General features: G+C 36.3%; 5 long non-coding RNA genes across 6 annotated transcripts; 2 read left to right on the top strand and 3 right to left on the bottom strand.

Moving 5' to 3' along the window:
• Positions 1 to 331: 331 nt before the first annotated feature.
• Positions 332 to 1,494, bottom strand: LOC113673988 (uncharacterized). The gene is made up of 2 exons (XR_003446475.2): positions 1,226 to 1,494; positions 332 to 679 (listed from the first exon to the last, which is right to left on the bottom strand). It is a non-coding gene; the product is annotated as an uncharacterized LOC113673988 (long non-coding RNA).
• Positions 1,495 to 3,098: 1,604 nt separating this feature from the next.
• On the bottom strand, positions 3,099 to 7,152 carry LOC113674061 (uncharacterized). Of its 2 annotated transcripts, none has more exons than XR_003446491.2 (2): positions 6,955 to 7,152; positions 3,099 to 3,384 (listed from the first exon to the last, which is right to left on the bottom strand). It is a non-coding gene; the product is annotated as an uncharacterized LOC113674061 (long non-coding RNA). The 2 variants fall into 2 exon arrangements; XR_016184788.1 differs by lacking the exon at positions 6,955 to 7,152 and adding an exon at positions 4,628 to 4,825.
• A 1,783-nt stretch (positions 7,153 to 8,935) lies between these two features.
• Positions 8,936 to 14,110, top strand: LOC149047748 (uncharacterized). Its single transcript, XR_016184790.1, has 3 exons — positions 8,936 to 9,137; positions 9,245 to 9,320; positions 13,732 to 14,110. It is a non-coding gene; the product is annotated as an uncharacterized LOC149047748 (long non-coding RNA).
• On the bottom strand, positions 9,825 to 11,499 carry LOC113673998 (uncharacterized). Its single transcript, XR_003446480.2, has 2 exons — positions 11,051 to 11,499; positions 9,825 to 10,134 (listed from the first exon to the last, which is right to left on the bottom strand). It is a non-coding gene; the product is annotated as an uncharacterized LOC113673998 (long non-coding RNA).
• Positions 14,111 to 17,616: 3,506 nt separating the features above from the next.
• On the top strand, positions 17,617 to 21,089 carry LOC149047747 (uncharacterized). The gene is made up of 2 exons (XR_016184789.1): positions 17,617 to 18,094; positions 20,872 to 21,089. It is a non-coding gene; the product is annotated as an uncharacterized LOC149047747 (long non-coding RNA).
• The last annotated feature ends 786 nt before the right edge of the window (positions 21,090 to 21,875 follow it).

Raw genomic sequence — 21,875 nt, 5'->3', positions numbered from 1 at the left:
GGACAGCTAGAGGGGTACCTATCAGTTCTTATATAAAATGTACTTTGTCTAAGAAATTAAGATCTGGGTGAGGGGGTCATAAGGGGTGGGTGGGGGTGGGTGGGGAGTCTTGCACACATCTCACTCAAATCACAAAGTAGAAATAACGCATTGCATCACAGAGGAATTTAATAAACACCTTAAGGTTCAACTATCACAACGAGCAAAAAAATTCACAGTTCACTCGGTTTAATTTCATATTTTCACATGTCAAGAACATTACAAGACACTTAATCTGGCATCTCGAAAAAAACCTCTTTCACCCCCTCGGATAAATAACTTGGCATATATCTCAGAACCAAATTAGTTAGGAAGTTTTATTGATTTTCATGAAGGGATGAAAGAAAACAGAAAATTAAAGTAACTTGCTTCATATTACTCTGTTTAATTAGGATGCAAAAAAATCTATTAAATTAGTTCCAAGCTCAGCACTAAGTTCCACTTTTCATTTGCTGAAAATTTTTGGCTGGAGAATTTTTTGGATAAATGTTCTGCTAGCTCAGCTAAATTCTGATTTCTTTTGATGTCCTCTTGTATTCATCGATCTTTTCGTCATTATCTCGTCAGACTGATATCTTCTCCTATGTGGTGTTCCTTTGGCAAACCTCGATGGATTTGGTCTCTGTGGTATTTGCTGGAGCTATTTAAAGCAGTGAAAAGAGAAATGAAAAGAGGTTAAAATAACATTTACCACGGGATAGAAGGCGTGGACGTTTTGCACATAACTTCTAATATTTGAAGAGCCTAGTTATAACAGTTAATGTACACAGTGTGAGAGGGTTTTTCTTTCTTGAGGCAGGCCTAACGAAAAGAGTTTAAGAGTTTAACCACAACTTATGCGAAAAATATGCGAGTTAACTTACCTAAATCAAGCAAATGCTTCCTTCGCTAGCTAGAATACTTTTAACGGAAGGTTTTCCAGAGATTTCAAAATTCTATATCAATTTTTCAGAAAGGAAGCGGATTTTGATACCGTAATTTACAATGCACTGCTAACTAAAAACGAATTATAATCTGACTTACGGAAAAAATGTCGCTAAGCTCAGTTCAAGCCTACTTTACACATAAAACCATTTCTCAAATTACGAAGAACAATCTGCGAATTATTCAAGTTGTAGTTCACAGTTAAATGACGTTATTCTGAGAATAACGAAGGTTTATAAAATTGAAGTTCTCCCGGACTCACCTTCATTTCACTGCGTTTTCGTCCTGGAACATTGGCACCAATACCAGCCGTGAATCCATCACTTTCATGTAATATTAAAACCATTATTATCAACAGGCGGATTGCAGAAGGCGTACTTAAATGAGAGAAATTCATTATTAGAATTGTCTCTTGAGATTGGGATTCGAAAATCACGACAGTATCTCAAACTAATATATTCGGAAACACTAGGTGTGCAGATATCTACCACACAAGTGTCTGCTTGAGTATGGCCTTACACAGCCGCAGAAACCTTTGATCTGACGCTTTTTGTAAGCTTTTAGGTCATCAACTTGGCTTATTCAGATGTGAGATTCGTTAATTTTAGCCTTCTACAAATCTCCAATTAAACACGGTCTTAGATTATAGTAAGCCTAAGATTATAGTAAAATTAACGGCAAATGCTAGTTAAATCTTGGACTTAGCGACTTTAATCGAGTACTTTAGTTCATTGCAAGCCCATTTCCATCTTTTTTTTTGTTTATAACCTCCATCAAGAAATAATGATTTTAAATCATTATCACGTTGGAATTTACACAATAGGTTTGTTATCAAATGAATTCGAAGTCGATGTTGCCCGACTGACTTTTCATCTTTACCCCGTTTTTCCTCCTGGTTAAGTCATATGCTTTGGCAATATTACAAGAACTTATAGTCATGCAAATAACGCCAATTGTTGTTAGGGATGATTAAAGTTTCGTAAACTTAGAGTTCCTGGGGTTTATCATACACGCCAATCTCGCAGCTGTTGTGAAGGATTTAATTTTAAATAGTAATTAAAGGCTCATATATTGTCAGTTTCTGCCGCTCGTTTTAGATTGAGTGGGTACCAGAACTAAAGTATTTTTATCAATTTAAACTGCGCATGAGGGACCGTGGAACTCAATTTCTTTCCTCTCCTCATATTTGACCCCTGCTAACCACAGCCTACAGCAGTTTCTTGGCTTCCTCGAAATAAGTTTACTTTCATTTCATCAATAAATTTTATCCCTTAAATGAAAGGTCAATATGGTGAACGAAGTAATGGTGAGAACAGAAATTACTGAGGGACTTCATACAGCCGAATGCTGTCAAGTGTCGCATTTTCCAGGAATTCTCTGAGAACGATTTTTATTTTCTTTGCTGGAGATCTGGTCAGTTTTTATATGAAAGATCAGCAATCAATGTAATGATTAATATTATTGCTTTCCAGCAACAATATTAATGATTTACAGGCGTGTCTCTGAATGTATTCAGCCCTCTACACCTTCAGCCATAAACCACACTGAAGCATCTATCGAAGAATGTTCTGATTTTTTTTGTACATTGAATAACCGATTTCAATTTTTTCAGTAGTATGGCATCTTCCAGGCACTTGTGGAACTCTAATGTTTGTTAAAATCCATGTCGTAATTTTGCACGCGCGCGACTGGCCAAGTCATTGAAAATGAACCTTGCTAAAACTGGGGATTATCCGAGGACATACCTTACGCGCAGCAAAGAGTACATTGTTTGCGAACACCAGCGCGCTGCCAAAGTATTTGAAGGACAATATATACAATAGACTTCATTTGGTACGAAAAAGTGCGTTGCTCGAAGCTTACAGTTTCGCTCTCGAAAACTGTTCTCATCTTGGAACAGATAATGACCGCGGACAAATATCCGTGCAGATCTTAATATTTTCGCCAAATGGAAGCCATTGCTTATATATCAAATAAAACAGTCCGCGCGCACATTTTACGTGTGGATGCAAACGTCACGTAGGTGAATTCTAAAGATCAACAGAAATCGATAGTTTCACCCCGTTCTTGTCAAATGCCTGAGGTACAATTTAAAGCTATAGCGCTAAGAGGGGTGATATCAATCCTTGGGACACTTTGTGCATCATGACTGAATCAAACGTCGCAATTTATTTCATAGTTAATTAGGTCGGTTAAATACAAGTCAATGGTGTTATCAAATGTCTCTAGATTCAGTTATTCTGCTATGACAATAGAAGTCCTCTTTCTCTTTCGTGGATAATCTCTCTTCTCCTCGAATAACTGAAACTTTGAATTTTATTGACCGGGGCGGAGTCGAGGCAGGTCGAAGTCGTCAGAAAGGACCTCACGCTTGCAATGCTCTCTTGCTGCTCTACACATACTCTCCAATGCTCGCTTTGCCTAAGAAAAAAGATTGAAAATCAGTGATCAATAGAAGATTTTCTCGTGTTCTAAGAGTAGGGGAAAGAGATAAGATTCTGCCCATTCGATCCTCATAAAGTATTCAAGGAACCTCGCAGCTTCCATTTCGTTCTTCGAATTTTCGATTGGTGGATTCCTGGCATAGTCAAAGCGGACCAAAATATTATCAGCTGATTTGTTCAGGCTGTAAGTTATCATGAACAACTGAATAAGCGTTCTGTCCAAATTCAAGGTTACTAAAAGCGGTAATTGAACAAAGATATTGTTATGAGACATACCAGTTTTTTATATCTTAAAAGTCACCGATTTAAATATGTCTTGCGATACCTTTTCAGAAAATAAAGGCTTTCAGAAAATCCTCCTTCAAAGCTGAAGTTAGAAATGGAAAATTCTTTTTTGATTTAACTCGACGTGTAACTTAAAAACAACCAAAAAGGTTCAAGTTTAAGTTTGTTTCCACCAAAATGGAGCAAGTTTCTGAATGTGAAATTTGATTTTAAAATGATCAGAGTGTCTCCAATAGCATTCTGAATCGACAAGTGACATTGAAATCATACATGTTGCGATTTGATTATCATAACAATTGACTTCTGACGGTGCTTGAGTCCTTTACTCAATCAAAATGAAACATCGAATATGTTCTTAACTAAAAACGGGTAAAAATGGCATCTATATATATGTGTGTGTATATATATATATATATATATATATATACATACATACATAAGTTAGAGAATTAAAGAGGACGCATCGATTCTCTGTGACTGAGTTTCGCGCCTAAGCGCTCGTCAGACACAACTTTCTGTCTGAGAAAGTAAGAAAGTTCCGTCTGACGAGCGCTTAGGCGCGAAACTCATAGTCACAAAGAATCGATGTGTCCTCTTTAATTCTTTAACTTATGTATACTTAGCTCCGCTACCACAGCATTGAGCACTTTATGCCAAGGTTGACTCTACCCCCACATTCATATATATATATATATATATATATATATATATATATATATATGTATGTATTATATATATGTATGTATGTATGTATATACATATAATTTTTAGCGCTTTTTAATTATCGCTTCGTTGCTGCAATAACAAAGTAATAATAGGGAGCAATGAGTATGTTAAAAAATGGTCAGCCATAGAACATGAACATGTGCCAAGTATAACAGAGCAATCATGTGGTGTAAATTATAGTCATTGAAGAAAAGTTCTATTGATCTAACCTCCGAATTTCTCTTCGATTTCCATGTAGACCCACCGGCGGCAATTCCGTTGGTTGTTGAAATGAAGTTAGCTACAGCGACGAACGAAACAACGAGAAAAAACACCCAAACTTTCTGCATGATTTTCTGTTTTAGGAACAGTTCGCGGGCGGGCTTTTTGAAGATCATTCTCAAGACGATCATTATTCACATTTATAGCGTTTGAGAGCTGATTGAATAAGCAACTTTACCTTTAAAAAAAAATTGTTTAAGCCCCGTAAATAATGATCGCTCGGAAATAAACGCCAAGTCTGAATAACTTTTTCTCAACCAGTAGGATATTGGTCGGAATCGTAATTTTTGATGTTCAAGTAAAGGCCTGATCTTTTGAGCCGTTTCATATTTCTATGCATAAATTTGCACGCTACGTAGCATTACAAGCGAATTTTTTTATATAAAATCTGCTTATTAAACATATGGAAACTCTCCCTGATAATTTCACTTGGCGTTTTACGGCTCCATATTTTTTTTCTAAGTTAGAACGTTGCACAAGTGTCATAAAAGGTGTGCATATAGTCTACCAAGGTTTAGTGTCCTGAAATCTAATAAACCGTTTTAAATTGTCAAATGACATTTTGAAAAGTTCATTTCAACACGATGATTTCAAACTTTATTCATTTGGCACATGAATAGGAAATTATTTGTTTTTTTAAATGCGATTTGGTTCTTTAAGCTTCTGGCGACGTGGGCGCGGAAATAATAGGATTTATTGTCTTCCGATTCGGAGTCTTAAATGCAAATGTGGGTATCGGAAGCTGCTGATTTAAAATGTTAGGAGAATGTAAAGTAATGATTTTCAATTTCCTGAGTTCTAATATGATCTGACCCACGAAAAGTTGAACGAATCGACATTACTGCAACAACTGATGAGTGACTTTGTACTGGATATATATCTGCAATTATGTAAATGAGAGTTGTTTCAAAGGTCCTGCTCTGACTAAAATTTGGAGCAGCATTTTATATTGTTAACTGATCGTGTACTCGTATAATTTTTATATTTAGGCCAGAAAAAGATTTGCCAATACGTCACACTGATGGAAGTGGTCAAAAAAGAACAAAGATAACTTAAAACCATGCTTTTTCTACTCATATCAAAGTAATGAGAACATCTTCAACACAGCTACAAAGCAGACGTTTCATCATTTTGTGTTGTCGCTCTCCTTTAATTAAAGAGGAAATATTTTATCTTTAAAACCATATGATTAAAGGAGATTTCACTGGATACTATTGACTAAAGTTGAGAATTTTTATTGGCCTCAGTATGATCCCAAACGTAGAGCCTCCGGGACTAAGTATCTGGGCAAGAGGTTAGCATTGAGGTAAAAGGTCTTGATCTAATGATGATACAATGATACTACACTTGTACTGCGCCTTGAATGTGCAAATACTTCCTCAAGCGCGTTGTGATATTTTGTGCCTAGGTGTCAATTTGATACGATATGAAAAAAACCAAAATTCCAAAAAACACACAAAAAAAATTGAAAAAAATTACTCGATGAGACAGGGTTGGCAAGGGGTGAAGAAGATAAAAGTAGATTTCAGCTACAGCACTAATTGCGTTTATTGCAGCGGCCAGGGGTATGGTTATCATCATGGGATATCACATCGACTGGCTCTTATTTATTTTCCTACAATGTAAAGATGACATGTTAAACGCAACACAATGGCGCTCATTGGGGCGTGGACCTTCGTGGATTTATCGATCGACACCAAACACATTACTCCAACCGTGAGGGAAATGCCTTTCCCCATAAAATCGAAAGTTTCAAGCTACATATATACATGCATATTTTATTGCCACTTCCGCTGTAAGGAATTTTCAGTGGCAACTACAACAATATAATGAGGACAATAACATAAAATTAAATAAAACAAACAATATTTTTTGTTTCTTAGTCAATTATTGTTTCAAAACCTTTGTCTTTGGCAACCAAGACAAAGGACAACCAAGCCAAAAAAGCTTTATTCTGTCTCGTCTGTAAGCTGCCGTCCATAAGATTGCGAGGGAGTTATGTTCTACAGCCACGAAAACCACTGATATTATAGTTAGAATTCCAATGCACAAGACTAAACAATTCGTTGTTTCCATGCGCTTATTTCAGGTTCATACTTCCAAACTGTCTTACTTGATTTAGAATTAGTTGTACTAAAAAATCTATGTTTACCCCAACAGTTTTGGAATCACTGCCGCTCTTAAGCGACCACTTTATCTTGCACTAAGTCTGGTCGTTTAAAGGAGTACAGTAAGTTCTGTTATTGAGATATAAGGAAGACGTTTTAATACACACCTCAGGTTTTGATCTTCTAGACCAGTTATTTCCACCGGCCGTTAGTCCTTGGCAGGGTCGAAGGACCACAAGTGTTGTTAAAACAAATGCTATCAGAACAATACAAAAACTACTACCCCTCTTCATTTTTCCAGTTGCGACGCGTTTCTATTAACACGGGATGTTCTTCTTTATATCCAGCAGAGCTCTTGATTCATTAAAAAGATCCTTCACATGCAGGTAGTTAAATAGTTCTTGTCGTCTGCTTGAGTAAATAAGGGCCGTTTGCAAATTAAAAACTATGATACACTGACAGAAAAGTTGTTCCGGCCACACAACGCCTCGTGAGAAAGCGCGTAGGCCGCCTTATCTGTTGGTATTTAATACTCACGGATGTAAAATGGAAGCCAATTTCCTTGATTGCATTAATGAGCCGGTGAAATAGACATAACTCCCAATCTATCTTTGACAAGTGAGCAGGACTCTTCTTCCGAAAGGCTTTTTAACTTTTAATCGATAATGTTCCTCGTGTCATGAAGAAGTATGACAAAGACGATTAATAAATATACATCGTAAAATTAATTATGAACAGGAAGTAAACTGATCGTACATTATTCAAATCTGTGTTTATAATTTTCCAAATAATTAGGGTGTATTTCGTTTCAGTCATTCAAGAACCGAATGCAATTTTCTGAAAAGTGCTGAAGTAAAGAACTAAATCTATAAGCTCTGTGTTTTTGTATGAGGTCACTTCTTTTCTTGAAATTGTGATTAAAGTTAAAATCTACAGTTAAATACAATGATACCTTTTTGGAATCGAAATAAACCTTTCAGTGACATGGAAATCGATCAAAATTGACAGCAGTTGCTTCATACGCTTGTGTTAAAAGCGTTCCAGATTTCGAAGCCGGTTTTATGAATTAACTTTGATGTTTCGTGCGTTCCTCATATTTTGAGAACCCCCTCTTCGATGAACCCAAAGAAGAATGATTTTGTAGTAAAAGTCTTTTATAAAACAGTACACGGCTCTTTATATTGATGTACTGGCTTAGTATAACGAACTCACTCGGACTGTAAATCGGGAAATCGGAAAACTTGGAAATAGCTCGCCATCGGTTCTTGACTTACGAACTCTTTCTCGTAGTGATCTTCCGAAGTAGCGCATGGGTCTGCTGACATTCAATTGATAGAAAGCGCAGTCCAGTAGAGATAATCTCTGACCCTACATATTCTAGCAACATTACTTTAAGACTAAATAGTTGATAAGTGGATAAGAAAATTGCCGTTGTCTTTTTCCACTTATCTTTTACTCTAAGTGTAATTTTTTTTTTTATAAATAGCTCTTTCCGCTGATTCAAATGGTGAAATAGACGAGGCGGCAACGCTTAGAAAACGACAAAGATGTTTCACTGTTCCATTATGAGGATTTCCGCAATTCCGATCGTGGCAAACCTATTTTTGGTTTAATCAAACTAAGTGGTCAAATTTAAGTATAGACGAACTGAGGAATATGAACTTGAAAACCATGTCATTTCTACCACCGGCTATTACAGTGTTTAGATAACGTTGCTTACGCATAACTTTGCCAGCTTACTATCGCTAAAATAGGCTACTTGGCTTTTATGTTTTTTTGTGGTTTTTTTAAAGCTTTTTCGTTCATACAACTGATAAAACATGAAGAATTATTTTACTACAGCATGCATGATCAATTTAAGAGAGAAATAGTTGTCCTCGGCAATATATCTAACTATAAAACTTTTGACATTGTAAAATTACTTTTCAGTTCGTCGCAAATGGCGACATGGACAACTCCCTTCTAGAGGGCAAATGATTCAAACAATGCCTGATTTTATCGCTGTTCGGGCATTAGTTCCGAAACAAGGAAGTTCACTGCAAATAAGCTAATGGTGAAAGTATCAAACAATGTCAGCATATTCCAAAAGGTCTATTTCCTATCCATTTTCTTTCTTTAGATTTCTTGCTATTCTGAAGAGCCCTCGAAGAAATTAAAAGTCGCTTCCGTCAATTTCGATTTATCGCAGCTTTTTGCCCATCGGGAAAGGAAAATTATGTGATCACAAAAGTATCATCGTAAGGATCAGTGCTGAACACTGTCCAGTTGCTGTGAAAAACGCAGGATCTGTTAGTTTTTTGTGCTTGTTTTTTTTTTTCATCGATCCTCTGTCCTTTTGATCAATCGCGAGGTGACGTAAAAAAAAGCAAATGCAATCTGACATTATTTTCGATGCTGACTTGGAAGTTTTCTTTTTTCGTGAAGATCACCGTTAATTGGACCATTTTGGCGTTTTAGGTTCAGGAGGGCTTGGTGAACGGAGGCTCATCAGTATTAGCTGCACCACATTGCCTCTTTTTATTCGCGGACAAAGGTATAGAAAAATTCTCTATGATCTTGACATCTTGTCCTACAATAACATTTTGAATGAGGGTGTTAAAATTCAAACGAGGCCGCAAGCTTCAACAGCAGCTCAAGGCCTGTTTCAAATTTCATATTTTTAAGAAATTTTCTGGTTACTTATGAGCAAATTGAAGGATAAAGGGGAGCCGTGATCATGGGTTCAATGTTTCTGTATGTGTTTGTATATTGAAGTATGATTTGTAGTGCCATAGCTCATAGTGATGAAGGACTCACCAAGGAAGTTTAATTTTAACCACACCCTCTTTCTGGCGCGGTTGCTTGGCGCTTCTTCGCCCACCCCTATTACTGTGGTATTAGTTTGGTTATGCTTAGTCAGTTTTGTGGGGTTCTTGGGTATTTGGAGAGTATAGCAGAACTTGTCAAGATCACGTCAAATATGTGTAGTTTTACGTGGTCATCTAAATTTTGCAATAAGCACGTGCTAACACAAAGCAAAGGGAAATTCAGAAACATGTTGGAGAGCTTTGAACAGCAGGCATCCATTTCAGGTTTAAAACAGACAGTCAGACAACTAACCAATCTTCCAAGATAACATGAAATACTACCGCTAAATCCTAAAATTTACATCACATATATGACTCAAGAACAAATATTTATCAATTTCCGTGCGCTTCAGTTCACCACTTAACGATGTGGGCGGCCGACCGGCTGCTAAACATCAGAGTTCTTCTTCAAGGGTTCGCCTGCTTTCTTTGGTCTCTTACGGTCTCAGAATAACAGCGCTTTTGTAATTCTTGACAAATACTTCGAGTGTCATGCATCGCCTGAAAATGTAATAGAAAACGTGTCACTTAACGTAATAAGCGCTTCATTCTGTTCTTTTCTTAAGAATTTCTTTTTTAAGGATACAATACCCACATTATATATTTTGTTGAAAGAGAATATATCATTCACGCATTGAACGAAAGTACCATAAAAAGCTAACATTTTTATATCAAATTTACTTTACCGTTTAAAAATTCTGTTTTGGGTATTTGGAGAATATAGCAGACAAAAAAAAACAGTTTTGCCAAATGATAACTTCTTTAGACATATGGCAGTTACAAAGTGTTAGTTGACACACTTCAGACTAATGAAGATTTCTCCCTCGCGTTTTATAAGCATGAAAAACTTTAAACAGGTCATGTTAGCTATTGTGTATTTATTTCAAATCCTCACTAAAGATTTAAAGCAGAAATGTCAAGGTTTTTTCTAAGTTTGTAAGACAGGCTATCGCTTCTGCGTTGTATTGCATGCAGTGCTTAGATGCTAAGCTTTACTCAGTGAACAATGTCGTTTCATACAGTTAGCCTCTATTGTCATATTCTTTTTAAGAATAATTTTTTCGCATTCTGTTTTTTTTTATGACGAACAATGAAAAAAAGCTTACGTATGTCTTTAGGTGACTTGTTTGTACCATGGTTGGTGAGTTTTTATCCACGATTTCGAATTCCCCTCTTTTTGCATGCTGCATATTTTTATGTGGAAAAAAAGCTCATGAAATTCTCTTAATCATGGTCATTCTCGAGTCAGTAACTTGTAGAGTACTTTTTCATGGAATAACAATGATTTTTCTAATTTAATATTGATTCCAGATAGCCTCAGTAAGACGCTTCTCTCTTTACCTCGATACCACTGATTCATATACAAGAATATTTTTTTTCACAGCTGAAAGATGATACTGAAAGAGTTCGTTCAAACCTCTAAGACTCTTTTCCACGCTTGTCTGCTGTAAGAAAATCCCTGAGCTGCCGGTATGTTAGTTACGAGGCAGACTAAGGCTACGAGAAGGAAAATTGCCGAATATTTCTTCATGATCACCTTCTTGTACAGCTCCTGGTTTTCCGTTCGATAATTCTTGCAAAAATCTACTTTAAGTGACTTGTGCTGGTTCTGTTGATGGATCCAAGCCGCTTATTTATGAGTAAAAATCGAACAAAAGCAAAGGAGGCTATTGTGGTAAAACAAATAAACTCTTCGTCCGATTGAGGAGCTGGTAAGTAATTCTTGAAAGATTTAAACTTGGTCTTGTTCCATTAGGGGATTTCCATGAGCTCTATAGAGAAGGAGACAATACTTTTCAACATAAGAAAGCTGGTTATAAACAAAGGAAGCTTATAGACATTGCATGCAAGGAAAAGATTGCATCCGAGTGGAATCAGTCATCAAAGTGCATAATCATTGACTTTACATCCGAATAGCCTCAGTTGACCCCAAAACTATAAAAGGATTATCAACCGTCATGTTGAGTGTTACAAAATCACAAAGAGCGAAAAAATGTAATTACTTCCTTAAAACCCAAGGCTCATGGCTGGTAAAACATGATTGGCTTTCTTCATAAATGCTTAATTTGAAAAGGTGGCTTTGATGGAAAATGTAAATATTAGAGGATATAGAGGGATCTGTAATCCGCGATCCGATTTCACAAAAAGACATTTCTTAAATTTAATTCACAACAATCATTTACTGTGAAGGAAGAATACTGTCTGCATGGAGCCTCCTTTGATAATTACATTAATCATAATAATAGTATTGGTAATGATTAAAATGATCATTACATGGTTGAACTTTAATTAAGGAAAAAGTTGATTAGCCTGTTCCTATCAATATTAGAAAATCTGTTGTGAAATATTTCTGCACATTGGAAAAAGGATTTTCCCTTACGCATGCACGCTTGTGAGAAAATCTTTACCGCTCGTCTTTGATTTCAACGTTGTATGATTCCAGCAAAGTGTCAAAAATGGAGGCTGTTTCATTTTGTAGTTTCTATGATCAAGATGATAAACTTTCAAGATAAGAAATTTTAATGTAAAAATCACATTCTCATGGATTGGTTCATATTTCACTATATTTTCATTGGAACTATCTGGTTATTTATGTATCATTACATACATTTTTTCAACATTAAAAGTCTTGATATCTCTTCCCCTCCTAATTTTCTCGCATTCTCGCCGGTACCGTTCCGCTTGCTTGAGATATTTCATCGTGATCGCTTCCGAGGCACTTTCTGCTTGCGTGGCCAGCTAAAATTTTTCTTGTCGAGGAAAGATCTTCTCGGTCTAATGCACCGTAACTACTGTAGTAAGGAATAATTCATTCGGTTTCGAACAAGTAAGATTAGAGATGAGACAGTCTTTTTCTGATTATTTTCTTCTTTCTTAGCATTGAATAGTTATTTTCTCCTCGAATTATTTGGAAATGAATCTTGATATCACAGTCTTATAATTACAGTGCCGAAGATACAGAATGACATGTCATTGGAAATTTAATCAAGAACTTTTTAAATGTTTTCTCAATGGCGCAAGATTACAAGTGAGTGTGTGAACTAATGAGCCAACTTTGATCTTCAACAAAACGCGTGGTCATATTAATTGTATTACGTAGAAGATCCGCTCACTTGCTTTTGGTTTGAATGAACAATCTGTTGGTGGAACAGGTTGACAAAAAAATCAATCTTAGGGCCTACATCGAGATAAAAAAGAAGCTAGAAAAAAAAAGCCTTACCCAGTCTCGTTACAGTTACAGTTACATGGTAGGATCTGAGTAGGAGATTACGCTTTACCAAGTGCACAATACAAATGTAGTGTAACGATGATCATAAAATTTGGTCAAATAAGCGACTTCGATATCATTTATACCTTTCTTTTGTAGTGAAAAAAGGGGGTAAGTTTCTAAAGAAACTGTGGTGCTGCTTCGGTGGGAGAGTATAACAAGGTAGTTTAGTATTATCAACTGAGTTGATACAGGCGTAAATTGGCCACCGTAAAACGTTTTAAAAGATGACGTTTTGAGCGTTAGCACTTGGCCATAGCGATGTAGCGAAAGACAACCCTAATGGCAATTTAGCCGGTTAAACAACCCCTCCCCCCTCCCTTCTTTTCAATGTTGGTAGATGGAAATCGTAAAAAAACGAATTGTCTTGAAAAGGAGGCTGATTCAACAAAACATGTTTGGGATATTACGGACTGAGTTGGTTTTACCTCGATTATTATAAAACTGCTTAGAATATTCTGATGAAAGAGTCTTTGAAAACTGGACTACATCCCTTTCAATTTGCATTCGTTTCGGCTCGTTTAGTTCATGAAAGAAATTAATTGGAAGAATTTATCTGGCGTCGATATGGAGGAGTTAGGCTTGGGCCTGACTCTCGTACCAGCCTATTTTGAGCTTTAATCACCCGTCTTTATGGTTGAGAACCGAGGATGGTGTAGTACACGATTTGCCAACATTTATGGAGAGAACACGTTAGAACGCCGATGAATTAAACTGAAGTTTTTTTTGAGGTAGATACACACTAAAAACTTTCTCTACAAATATGAACTGCTAGTACCTTGTAAATATGTCTCCTCAAATTAACTTCTTCCTCTCCTCTTTCTGCTCAGGTATATCAGCGACCCATTATTGGTAGGTCGAGCTTCGACTAATGGCCACAGCTTTGTATTACCTGTGCATTATGGCAGTTTATCAACAACTGACCTATGGCGAGGCAAAATGAACAACAGCTCGCTCAACAACATGCCCGTCCACGCTCGGCAGATTTATTTCGTTTAGAAGAAACTGAAATGTCTGGATGATGAGAAAAAAGGACGTTGTTTAAAATCATGTGCACATTGAAACTTAATTATTTTTGCCAGAATAGTTTACTTTTAAATTAACGTTTGTTTATTTTGTGTTCATACGTTTTGATCGCCCTATGAATTTACCGGCTGTGATAAACACTTTACTTCTTGGTTAATACACTCAGCCCTGTGAAAAAGAAAACATTTGTAGCTTAGCACGCCTTTCTACTGAGAACGGCCTTTTCTGGTCAGGGCCAAGACGGTAGTTAAGGAGAGACTCAACAGCAGTTCTTACACAATGTATTGTCATGCCAAGGATTATGTTAGCTCCTTGATTTAAATAAGTTCTTCAATAGGGGGTTTTAGCTTTCAAACTACAACTTGAACAAGTTTGATGATGTTCAAAAAAGGTTAATTTTGAGTTCTGTTCACCAGGTCTCGCCAGATCTGCTGTCGTGATCGAACACCACGTTAAAAATACTGTTCGCAAAGCGGCCTTTGGGGACCGATCACCGAATTCAGCATTGATTTCACATATTTTTTAATGTAGACTACAATTCTAGGTAGCATTTACAACCCCGGTATCACAGATGCACTTCAAAAAAACTTTCTTGTCACATGACTCGGAGTTGGGAGTTTAAATTTTGCTCACAGTTTCATTTTTCTTGTACGCATGACTCCATCCACCGATTGAACAAACGTTTCACGTGGACAAGATTTTTCTTTCCAAATTATTTTTTCCTCAGTTTTCCTTTAAACGTTTCATATAAAACAAATCAATGTCACATCCCTTCAATCCAAGCTCCACGTTAACTGAAAACACTTTGTGTTTAGTATTCATCCTAAGGAGTCGAAAGGCTGATTAAATTCAGTTTAATTGGAACAGATCTTTGTATCCCTTGTTTTGGGGATACATTCATGGACTTGAGACTGAAGTTTAAAACGAAGTTCAAGGGAAAAAAATGTCAAATTTGAATTGTTTATGTTGCCCCATTTAGGGACATTGCACTTAAGAAGATTATTGCTGTCAAATCTTCTGCTCTATAACCATACATAACAACAGGTCAGGTTAACAATTTCATTCACTAAATGGAAGTTTTTTTTTTCAACGTGCGGGACCATTTCTCATCGGATTTTGCAGAAAAGCTTTAATGAGAATTAATGCCTGTTGGCTCAAATAAATGACGGAAGGGCCTCGGAAAACTGTGAATATCCATCATTTTTCGGACATCAAGTTTTAATTAGGAAGTTTGCAGAACTCTCATTTTTTGTACAAGGATGCCATTTTAAAGACTCTAAGTGAGTAAATGTTGAGAAGATAAATGGCACCTTGGCAACTCACTGTATCAACTCCGGATGCCGGGGTGAAAGGACTGACGAAATCTCAATCTCTCACTCAGGAAAGGCTTGGTGAACGGAATGAATGGCAACTTCATATTCCACAGCTTGAAAAGAGCAGAAACCAGTGAAAATAACAATAACTTGTGGTTACTTGTTCCAATTTTTTTTTCTTTTTTCAGATTTGACTGGCGATTTAAAATCAGATGTTAATGACACGTTTACAAGTGGCAGCTGCAAGACATTTAAGTCCTGCATACATTCACGGGAAAGTTAATTTGCTCCTATTGTGTTTATATAACTCTTATATCACTTAGTTGCGAATAATAAAACTGGTAAACAAGTTTTTGATTAGTTGCCGATCACGGTAAACATCCAAAACTTAAAATGATTCACAAGTCTTTTATGCAGCCTTCTGTGCCTGGTAGTAACTGCCTCTCATTAACACCTTTCTTCATTAAAACTTAACTCAGAACTCGAACGTACCTTAACGGATTTTCTCGTAAACCACAGCCAAAAATACAGCTGTTTTCGATCCTTCTTGGTGAATCTAGTCTTAAGAGTGTCATTTAACGAAATTTCTTTCTCTAACATTTTTGAATGCTTTGGAATTTGATCATTTACCTCTGTGGCTGCTGGTACACTGCAGTAAAAAGATTCTGCTTCTTACAGGCTCAAATTTAAAAGTAAAATTTATCTAGCAATAACTTCCATCATATGACAGAGCTATTACGACTACCTCCAATCATCGAAAGATTGTTTCTTGTCACAAAGGTGGCTAAGGCGTACTTTTAATTTAGATAAAGTGTGAACTAGAAGGAAACATTATTCATAGTTTTACTTTTATATTTTCCGTTAATTGTTAGAAGCCCGTTGCTTTTTCACTTTCATCCTAAACTCATTCTTAGCTAGCCTTGATGTAAAATCGTTGTTCGTTTGTCTAGTGGTAAATACCAAGCATCTTATCTCGCGACTGTTTTTACTTCTAAAATTTACTCCAGACCAAATATAGTAGCTCTCGTGTTTTAGGATTTAAGACGAAGGCGTTTATTATTTAAATTGTAAGTTTGATTGCAGTGAATTGCTAAATATGCGTGCTCTTCTCGATAATCGAAAGAAAATTCCAGCAAGTGATTACAACTGATGGGTCGGACTAAAATTGATCAGAGAGACTCGCCAATTGATTCAACTTGGACTGCATGTGGGCGGTGTTCTACTCAAGACCAGTGCATTAGTGAAGAAGAAATTGTTTGCTTGTTTTGCAAATTGACAAAAAGAAAAGTCAAGGAGATTTGCTAGGCTAGGAAAATTTAACGAAGATACTTGTCAGATAATTTACATTAGAAGATGATCGAGCAGGCCCTTAAAGAAAACGAAAACAAGGAAAAATTTATCGATTTTTCCAAAAACGCTAACAAGTATAATTTATCGCACGTAAAATGATTTTTTTACTTAAAAGTTTGGATGATGTAAGTCAAACCTTGAAAATAAGATTTATTCTGAGCTTAAATTTGATAACTTAAAAACAAACGGAAAACCATGCACTTCACGTTCTTAAAGTTCGGTTTCAAATTACCAAAATATCATGATTTTTTCTTTTTTACGTTCGTAGATGTACATAATTCACAATTTTGAACAAATTTCTGAATTCATCAAAGTCTAATTAGATATCATTGAAAGTCTTTGCTTGAAAACTTTAAAGTAATTGTTTACACGTGCAGGGATGTTCTGTACCGAACGATCTTATTCCCCAATAAAAGCAAAAAAGTCAAGTTTGGAAGCAATGTTTCTCAAACCGCCAGGAATTCAAGATTTCAGGCCAAATTTACATTATCTTCAAGGGTTACAGAAGATTAACTTAATATAAACACCTTCAATGGTTGAAAAGTAAAATCGGCAGAAACCGTGACAACTTTTTTTCCCTCGAAAACTCCTTTATTTTACAATGGCCTTAAAATCTGTCCTTTGTTTAAAGAATTTTGAATTGCGCTACAGAATATTTCCCAATGGAAAAACATGTTTACTTCTTTATTAAATTTAAGGTGTAAAACAGATTTTAAATAAATTGAAAACAACATCTGTTCCACAAAAAAAGTTGATGACGTGACAGTTTCTATGTCTGAAAAAAATATTCTCGCAATAGTGAACAAGCATTAAATCTTCTGGAGATCGGAGATTTTCATTAAGCATTTTTCCTGTCGCACTTTTTCACCACAGAAAGCTCCAGTTAACTTTAGTGACTCTTTAAAAATCTTAGTTTTTAAATGAATCACCTTGTTTAGAATGCTTCATCAACTGGACAAAGATGCTGCGATGAATTATTCGAACTAATGTCCACCGCAAAGGTGAGGTAAACTTAAGACTTATGTCATTCAGTTGCCGCTAATCCAACATTGATGAGCCACCTTTGTTTGCAAGTTTACTTGTTTGTCACATTTAAAGGATGGAAAAGTCATTATTCCTCTTACCAAGCTTTTCTCAAACGCCCGTTAATGGTTATGTTAGCATTAACTGTCAGGGAGTATAAGCCAGCCTGCGTGGGGGCCGCTTAATTGTTATTTCATGAAAGTTCATTTATTGCAATCAGCAGTGATGAAGGCATATTTCACACATCTTTTGTTTGGGTTGGCAATAAAAAGGCAGCTTCGATTCAAAAACAGAACTGTACCACGATAATCAATAAAGATTCGAAGCCGATTGTCAAAGTGACCGTAGCACCTACAGAGAAGAAGTCATGCAGAAAACCTTGGCACTTTTCCTTGTTGTTTCACTCGTTATTTCTGTCGCTAACCTTCCTACATCCCATGGAATTTCTGCCGGAGGCTCGACTTGGAAAAGGGCTTTAGAGGTTTGGAAAACCTTATCCTTGTTTTATTTATTTGAATTGAACACTAGATCATTACCGAGTTACCATTTTTAAGGAAGGTTTTCTAAGCTGAATTCTGAAAATCTGTTTTTTATTTTGGCTAGGGAGGAGGAAATAAATTATAGAGATCTTAAATTATTCAATTTTCAAAGATTTTAAATACAACAAGGCAACATTAGAAAACATTGAAACAAGAGGTGATGTTTCTTTTACAAAAACAGCTACCTCAATTTAATATTCTCAGCTTCATCCAATTTTCCAAGCACAGAGGCATAAATTTTGTCGCAGTCAAAACACAGCTAGAAACCAACAGAGTTCTTAAATGTAGTGTTGTTTTTCAATAGAAGTTTCCTAAAAATTTACACCCATGTAAGTCGTTTTAATTAAAAAAAACCGAAAAAGCTACTTTCACACCTCGGTGGAACAGACTGAGAGCAGATAGTGTTGCGAGGCAGTGACGAGCGGCATAAACGTTGAAATACAAAAGGATTTCTTCAAAACGTATTTATTAGAGTGTAGCAAGATTTTCGTCATCATAAAATTGATACCGACCCTGAAAAATGTTACAAAAATGTTTTGATTTCGAAAAGAAAGTCATTCATTTCGTCCAAATCATTATTTAAGACTATTATGCTTTTAAATCAAAATTTGAGTAAACCAAATTATTACTTGGTTGGATTTTTCATTTTTTATGAAAAAAATCAACTGAACCGATGAAAAAAAAATCATTTTTAAATATATGTCAAAATATTGGAAAACGAATCGAATTTCAATTTTTGGAGGATTACCTCATGGTCTGAGCATTTTACCATGAATATATGTTGGGCTTAAAATGGGGAAAAAACCCTTCACACTGAGGAAAAAGATTCCAGCCTGACGGTAATTTAAAACCGAAAGTAATGAATTACATTGTACTACATTTTCAAACGGAAAATCTTACGAGCTGACTCTTTTCTTTTGGCCGTCATGACAAAATATTACTTTGATTACATCGCTGACGCGATTAACAACGTATTAATTTATTCCTGTTGTTACCATAAAGGGACATTAGCTAAGTATTTTCTGCCACGTGTGCCCAGAAAACTTATTGTTAAACACTCATTTGACCTTAAACGATCTGACCCTTTCACTCCAACGACGGATCAACTATTACGCTCTTTGCGGCATTCAAGCATCACCCAGTAAAAAGGGAACAGGAATAACACTGCCTATCTGTTAAGGGTTGTAATCCTGGTAAAACTCCAATTACTCTATGAGGAAATTTATGGTAGATATAGAGAGGAAGGGTCCTTATTACTGAGATATTGGTGGGTTAAAGGTTAAGCTTACAGTTACAGGCAACTCACGTAGGGTCTGTTTCTCGAAGGCCAAGTAGCATTACTGACTAGGACAGAGCATACCGACTTTTTTTTGTTCCTGTATAAGAATCATCCGTACTTTGACAGGATAACCACGACGGCAACGGCAATTTTAATGTAGTGATACACAACGTTTATTGAGCAGAGAACAATACATCTGTACGTGCCACTTTAAAAGCCTTTGTGCATATCTTAGCCCTCATAAGCAAATGGGCAACGAGACATCACTACTTCAGTAATGTGTAGTCTGAGATCAAGAACCGCGCCGAATGCAAACTGTTAGGGTTTTCATTTCGAATCTAAAGCTTCATTTGCATGTCATGCTGAAGAGAAAATCTTGCTCGTTAAGACGCGAAAATAAAAACAATGTGCTCATCGGGATTTATTTTGAAAAAGTGGAAGTTCATTTTCAAACAGACATTTTCTCGGGCTTTGCCATCTTTGTATCTTTTAAGATGATTCCTCAGAAGAAAAACTTATCGAAAAATTTGTTTTTTAATTTCCTTATATTTTCACTACCAATGCCTTTTACGAAAAGTACAGAAAAAAATTGATCACCGTGCTTATTTAAGAGATATAAGGGGCAAAACCCATCCCATTCGTGACCGTACTGGCACTAACCACGCGCGTCATTTCATCGATCAACAGCTCATTTTGCGGTGGCTAGAATCAAGGGTTTTTAAAGTAACTCTTGAAAAAAACTTGATAGGTAGACAGTCTCATGCGTTTGAAAAAATTTGATACATGATTTGAGGAAAAATTATGTACTTTTAAATAACATCGACACAAACGTTTCTGGAGTCGTTCCTTTCAAGGTCATAATTTGCACCCTCGAGTAACGGGCTTTCGTGCATGCTTTTAGATTATATCTTTTTTTACCGTTCGATGAATTTTATTGTTATTTCTAGTAAGTCATTATGCATTGTGCTCGTTCAGTAGCTGGAGACCACTGCATCTCTTCACCTGGTTCGATGATTGAAAAACATTATAGTGTTCTCGGAATGCGCGGACGCTCATTCGCCTAATAATGTGATTTTTAAGCGCAGTACAGGTTGTGCAGTGCAATACTGAAGAATCACTTTGAATTCTTTTCGTACGAGGATGGGATCATTTTCAGAAAATAAACTATTTCGACCTTTCGGTGGCTGAGTTTTTCATTGTTGAACACCATGATGAAACATGTTACGAGTGACAGAAAAAAAAAATACAGAAAATAATGTGATAGCTTTTAGATAGATTTAAAGAAAACGCTGGGAAAAAATCATGACATAAAAATATCTGACATGAATGCAATCTTTATCCTTGTATTATTATGGAATTTTCAATTGAAAGAATTTCCCCCTGAAAAAATATTTTCTTACAAATCAGAAGCCTTTCTTATTAGAATGTTTTCTATTCCAGGCGATCAAAGAAAAGAGAATCTTATGCAGCGCACTTGTACAGCATTGCAAGCACGAGTTGAAGGAAGACTCTGAAGCCCATGCGCCTTTTAAGGAGAGCTGATGTCCAGCGGCTAACCATATAGCTCATGTAACATACACAATGTGAAAACTTTGTCAGATTCGCAAAACTATTTCATTGTACATTAAGACAGAATCAATAAAAATACTAAGCACGGATTTCTTTACTATGATTTGATTCCGAGCTTACCCGTCCTTCACTTGATTGTAGAGCCTTTCCAAACCGTGTCTTCAGCCGAAAAAGGTGTTGAAGACCGCACAACCCTTGCACCATGATCGATAAAGTTGGTAAAAGTATCAAACTTTGCTACTAGCGTCGCCCAATTTTTTTCCTAATTATACTCAAAATTTCGTTGTTTTTTTTTTTTTTCTGTGGAAAAAACTTCGCTATTGTAAACACCAAAAAGCAACTTTTGAAACCATTCAAAATGTCTAATCCTATCGTTGGTAGTGACACGAAATTTCCTGGCCAATCAAGCGGCCGTTTTCTTCTCGTTTCCCTTGGCCGGTCGATGGCATTTTGTTGCCTGTAGGCTATATCCAGGGACGAAACAATCTTACCTTTAAGTCTATTGACTTCCCTAGACGAGGACAGGGGAGTAACCAGGATTTTTCAAAAGGAGTGGGGGTCACACTGTGTCATACAGAGGGTACTCACCAGATTTTCATGTCGCCTCCACGCTGTATTTTACTTAATGTGACAAAAAAGGCTTACAAAGAGGGGAGTTGAGGGCACCAAAGGACCCCTCCACCTCCCCCCCCCCCCCCCTCAGTTCAGTATTCCTGTAATCTTTATCGGTTTGCCGCCCTCAATTAATATGAATAAAAGTACGCGGAGCCTTGAAATTGCGGGCAAATAAAAAAAGTTCTCTTGCCGCTGGTGTTCAGTATATATCATAGCGTTCAATATAATTTTCAGCCCGTCTTTATTCAATGTTATATCAT

Source organism: Pocillopora damicornis, chromosome 3 (genome assembly GCF_964200805.1).
Source record: "Pocillopora damicornis chromosome 3, jaPocDami1.2, whole genome shotgun sequence".
In the NCBI taxonomy this organism is placed as follows: Eukaryota; Metazoa; Cnidaria; class Anthozoa; order Scleractinia; family Pocilloporidae; genus Pocillopora; species Pocillopora damicornis.
Note: the sequence above shows the minus strand (reverse complement) of the source record. Positions and strands in the feature narration are given on the sequence as shown.